Below are 5,580 nucleotides of genomic sequence, written 5' to 3' on the forward strand. Positions count from 1 at the left end.
CCTGCCCCCCCGACTAGTGGCTGGGCGATTCCGATTGTCGGGATGGCACCAGCCTGGCTGGGCGACTAGTGGCTGGTGGCTGGAATCACCCAGCCATCAGTCGGGCTGGGCGATTCCGATTGTCGGGATGGCACCAACTGTGTTGCGCCACCCCGGCGGCCTGCCTGCCCCCCCGACTAGTGGCTGGGCGATTCCGAGAATCGCCAAGCCACCAGCCGGGTGGGTGGGCGAGCTGCCGAGGTGGCGCCAGCCCTGGTTGTGCCACCCCAGTGGCCCGCCCGACTGGTGGTTGGGCGATTCCCAAAATTTCCCAGCCACCATCCGGGCGGGCTGGCGGGCCGCTTGGGTGGCGCCAGCCCTGGCTGCGCCACACCGACGGCCTGCCTGCCCGCCCGGCTTATGGTTGGGCGATTCCGGGAATCGCCCAGCCACCAGCCGAGCAGGTGAGCAGGCCACTGGGGTGGTGCAACACATGCCGGCACCACCCCAACGGCCAGAATCGCCCAGCCCGACTGGTAGCTGGGTGATTCTGGGAATCGCCTAGCCACCAGCCGGGCAGGTGGGCGGGCCACTAGGGTGGCGCCAGACCAGGTCGTGCCACCCCGGCGGCCTGCCCACCCGCTCGGCTGGTGGCTAGGCAATTCCCGGAATCCCCCAGTCGGAATTGCCACCAGCCGGGCGAGCGGGCGGGCTGCCGGGGTGGCACCAGCCTAGGCTGCGCCACCCTGGCAGCTCACCCGCCCGCCCGGCTTGTGACTAGGTGATTCCGGGAATCGCCTAACCACCAGCTAGGGTGGTGGGTCGGCCACCGGGGTGGCGCCAGCCCTGGCCGCGCCACCCCAGCGGCCCACCCGCTCGCACGGTTGGTGGCTGGGTGATTCGGGGAATCACCCAACCACTAGCCGGGAGGTGGGCGGGCCCGACGCGGCACAGGTCGGTGCCACCCCGGAGGCTGGAATCGCCCAGCCACCAGCCGTACGGGCGGGCGGGCCGCTGGGGTGGCTGGTGCCACCCCGTCGGCCTGCCCGCTCGGCTGGTCGCTTGGCGATTCCCGAAATCGCCCAGTCTCTAGCAAGCGGGTGGGCGGGCCGCCCACTTGCCCTACTGGTGGCTGGGAGCTTCTCACTAAGCGATTCCCGAAATCGCCCAGCCTTTAGCCGGGTGGGCGGGCGGGCCACTGGGGTGGCACCACTAGGGCTGGCGCCACCTCGGTGGCCCACCCCCACCTGCCCGGCTGGTGGCTGGGCGCTTTCCACTGGGCGATTCCCGAAATCACCCAGCCTCTAGCAGGGCGGGCGGGCGGGCCGTTGGGGTGGTGCGGCCAGGGCTGGCGCCACCTCGGCGGCCCACCCACCCTCCTGCCTGGCTGGTGGCTAGGCGCTTCCTAGAATCGCCCAACCACTAGCCGGGCAGGCGGGCGGGTGGGCTGCCGGGGTGGCACGCACTAGGCGTCGGCATGGACGGGTGAGGGGTCGGGTGAGGAGTTGGGGCGGGCATGGGCATGGGCGAGGGCAGGTGAGGGGGTGGGGTGGGCGAGGGCGGGTGAGGGGGCAGGGTGGGTGCGTGTGCGGGGGCGGATGAGGGGGTGGGGCGGGCGTGGGTGAGGGGGCAAGTGAGCGGGCGAGGGCGGGTAAGGGGGTGGGTGAGGGGGCGAGCGAGTGCTAGGGCAGGTGAGGGGGTGGGTGGGTGTGTGAGGGGGTGGGCGAGAGGGGGGGTGGGTGTGTGAGGGGGTAGGCGAGAAGGGGAGGGGAGGGTGTGTGTGAGGGGGGTGGGGGAGAGGGGAGGGTGGGTGTGGGAGGGGGTGAGCGAGAGGGGAGGGTGCGTGTGGGGGGGGGGGGGAGAGGATGGTTGTGGGGGGCTGCGTGTGAGGGGAGGAGGGGTGGGCGAGAGGGGGGAGGAGGGCGAGGGTGCGTGTGACGGGTGGGGTGAGGGTGGGTGTGAGGGGGTGGGGGCAAGTGAGGGGGGGTGCGTGTGTGAGGAGGGTGGGCGAGAGTGGGGGGGTGTGTGTGAGGGGGGAGGTGCGTGTGGGTGTGTGGGAGGTGGGCGGGTGGGGGCAGTTGCGTGTGAGTGGGGTGCGTGTGGGGGGGAGGTGCGTGTGAGGGGAGACGGTGTGTGTGGAGGGGGGGTGGGTGTGGGGGTGGGGCGGGTGGGCTGGCAGCCCCCCCCGGCCCATCGCGGGGGTTGGGTGATTCTGAGAACCGCCCAAGCCCGCTCGCCCACCCGGAAAATATGTTGAATTTATGCTTAGGAAAGAAAAATGATATTCTACCAAAAACATTAATGTGTTTTTTTCCTCATAAACAACTTTGTTTGGCACATAAAAATTTGGTTTTACTAGCATTTTTTAAAAAGTTTGAAAATTAACCCTAAAAAAATAAATCATTGTTCCAGTATCATCACTTTCGTTTTGAAGCTATATTTTGCACGAAAATTTTGTAGTAAATTTCTTAGTCACTGCAATTTTTAAAACATGTTCAAAATTGACCCCTAAAAAATAAAATCATCATTCCAGCATACACACTTTTCGTTTTTAGCACTGTTTTTGATGTTTTTTCGGGGTTTTTTGGCCAGAGTTCCCATTTTGAGTTTATAGTTCCTGTTTCAAAGTTTACATTATTAGGATCAATAAGAATTCCATCCTTAGAGATGATGTGTCCCAATAGCTTACCTTCTTCCATGGCGAATAAGCTCTTCTTTGAGTTGAGTGAGATGCAAAATTTTCTACAATTCTAAAAGGCATAATATGAGCATGTTTTTCCCTATATGGTGTTTTCAAGAAGGATCTATAATTCTCAAGATCTAAGCTCATCCCCTTGAACCAATATTCACCATTATCTAGTAGCCCTATAGCAAGTGAAATGGAGGCCACTGAAAAAGTGAATTAAACACCAACAATAACTGAACTTTCACCTTTCAACTGAGTTGCAACCCAATCTGTCAATTTCTCATTGAATCCCACTTCACTCACTCTTTTGCAGAATTCCAAGCAATTCACATCTTCAAAGCACTATTTGACAAATGGAGATGAGTTGATTTCATTTGCAATTTGATGGCTCATTTCTAAGGATTTTTCCTCCCTTTTGATGTCTCTTCCTCTTTGGTGAAGATTCTCCTTCCATGGTGACATAAACCTTGTAGCTCAGCTTAGGATGCAATGAAATCAGGTAAGCAAGCTTAAAAATTGATTTTGGGAGAGTTTTGGGCAATTTTTGGCTACTCTGGCCCAAGCGCAGCGCAGTGTTCTTGAGCGCAATGCTAGGCCTTCAAGTGCAACACAGTCTTCCTGAGCGCAGCGCCTTGAGGTTTTTGCCAATTTTGCCTATGGAATTGAGTTTCTCTTGATTTTGGGAAGGAGATCTCAATGCAAAAGTGTGAATGAGAGGTAAATAAGACAAGTTGGGGCTTTTTAGTTTATATAGGCAGATTAATTTCTCCTTTTGAAAAGGAATGGGACCCACAAACCTTTGAAAAACTGATTTTTCACTTTTGAAAATAGAGTCACCTTTAAGGCTGAAACTTGAGCTGTCTTTTCACTTTCCTGAGCACTGGAACTTCTTCTTATGGATCTTTCAAACTAAAAACATGATGAATTTGTGATAACTCAACAAATCAATGTCAAAGAGCTGTTTGTCATGCACTATTCACTGCTGGATTTATACATGGTAATGGTGGACCTTGGAAACCCTAATGACCTAATGGAAGAACTGAAACTAAATGGAATGATGATGACGACAGACTTGCTTTTATTATGACACCTTCATAGAAATGAGATAGGTGACCAACATAGGTGAATTTTCCAAAACATAGAACTCATTCCTAGATTGACCAAACAGTGACCAAATTTTACTTTGTAAACTTAGTGACATGACAAAATTTGATTTTGAGAGTCCTAACAAGCCTAGTATAAGCACATTTGATCCTGGTGACAGGCAAACAAGACTGACACTAACACACCTTTTATTCAATGTGGACTGCCTTCGGCCATACTTTCCACCATTATTGGAAACATCAAACATTGTTGAGCAATTGACACCAACATAGCTCAAATCAAACTACATTGAATATGCCACAATTGATTGAATCATGCACACGTATATCAAGAGAAATCACAAAAACAGGATCCAACTGTATTGAGTTTTCAAAGTTGGCCAACTCTTGCACCAGGGCAAGTGGCTCACTAGGGACCAAGTTCAGCAGAACTTTCCCCATCTCATGGAGGCACTCAACGTAATGGGAACTATTGCTTCCTAAGGGGGTAGGACTGATCCAGGTGGATATTGGGGGCCACCTGCCTATTCCACTTGGACCCTGACCATTTTTTCTTTCAGTTTCCTTAATTGTAGCACAATTTACTATTTTTGGTAATTTTTCAGGTCCTAAACTTCAGGAGCTGTTTTGAGGCCCTAAATGATTTTTTTTGGAAAAAATGAAAACACATATATAATAGTTGAGTTTTGCAATCTAAATTTGTAGTCCTCAGATATATATTTCAAATGAGGTATCATACACGTCAAACAGAGATTGTATGCCAAAGTTATGACCTGGGAAGTCGATGTACCAATTTACCCCAACAGGGCCCATAGTCTTTTGGCGCTTCATCTCCTAGGGTTAGGTTTTTGCATATTTAGGGTTTTCCATTATTTCTCAATAACAAATAGGCCTTTGACCTCATTGTAACACAGTTTAGAAGGCATGTGACCACCACATCTCTTCTTAGAGATAAGCTACCATCACATGAGCTAATTTATTTCCATTTTGCATGTAAACAATTTTCAGTACTTTGTTATTAAGGAATTGAAGTTTTTTTTTCATTGTATCTCTGTGTTTCTATTTATATTAGTATTTCATTTCGTTCCTTCATAAATATGGATCAACCCCTACGAGTTAGGTCTTTAATGATATGTTAGAATGTTTAAAGTAGTGAATTGAGAACCTTTCTAAATTTTTAATGAGTATGGCATAAAGTACAACTAGAAGGTTGGAGCTCGTCGAGAGCAAGAGGGACGTAAGGTTCAAACTACGGGAAATGATCAGAATCTAGATTAGGGGAAAAAATTTGCTCAAAAATAAAGTGCTCAGAATCACTCAAAACCTAAACGAACATGTCCATCTCGGCAAAACGATCCCAACGCAACTTGTTTCACTCAAAATAGAGTTCGTACGACAAGATAGAGACTTCTGACCACTTTTTCAAACAGGGAAAATTTTGGGTACATGGTTGACTGGGATGCTGACTAGGCATCCATACGGCCCAGTCAGCAAAAAGAATATTCCAAGGAATATTCCAAGAATATTTCGACATATGGCTCAATCAGATTTTGACAATTGTCGGCATGTAATTGGTCAAAGACATTGAGGTGGACCAATGAGAGACTAACATGTGGCAAGCCTGGAGGACACTACGTTCCCTCTCAAAGGTCATTTAAAATGTTTTGGCAGGCCGGGGAATCGAACGCATGATCTCACCCACACAAACCCAAATCCTTACCACTATTCCACACACATGTTACTTAACAAATATGGGGCGTGAATTCTATTTGAAGAGTTAGTATGTGGCGCTTGGGGAAGGAGAGGGCCAGC

Source organism: Pinus tabuliformis, chromosome J (assembly GCF_031772625.1).
Source record: "Pinus tabuliformis cultivar Carrire ecotype Pingquan chromosome J, CPIR1, whole genome shotgun sequence".
In the NCBI taxonomy this organism is placed as follows: Eukaryota; Viridiplantae; Streptophyta; class Pinopsida; order Pinales; family Pinaceae; genus Pinus; species Pinus tabuliformis.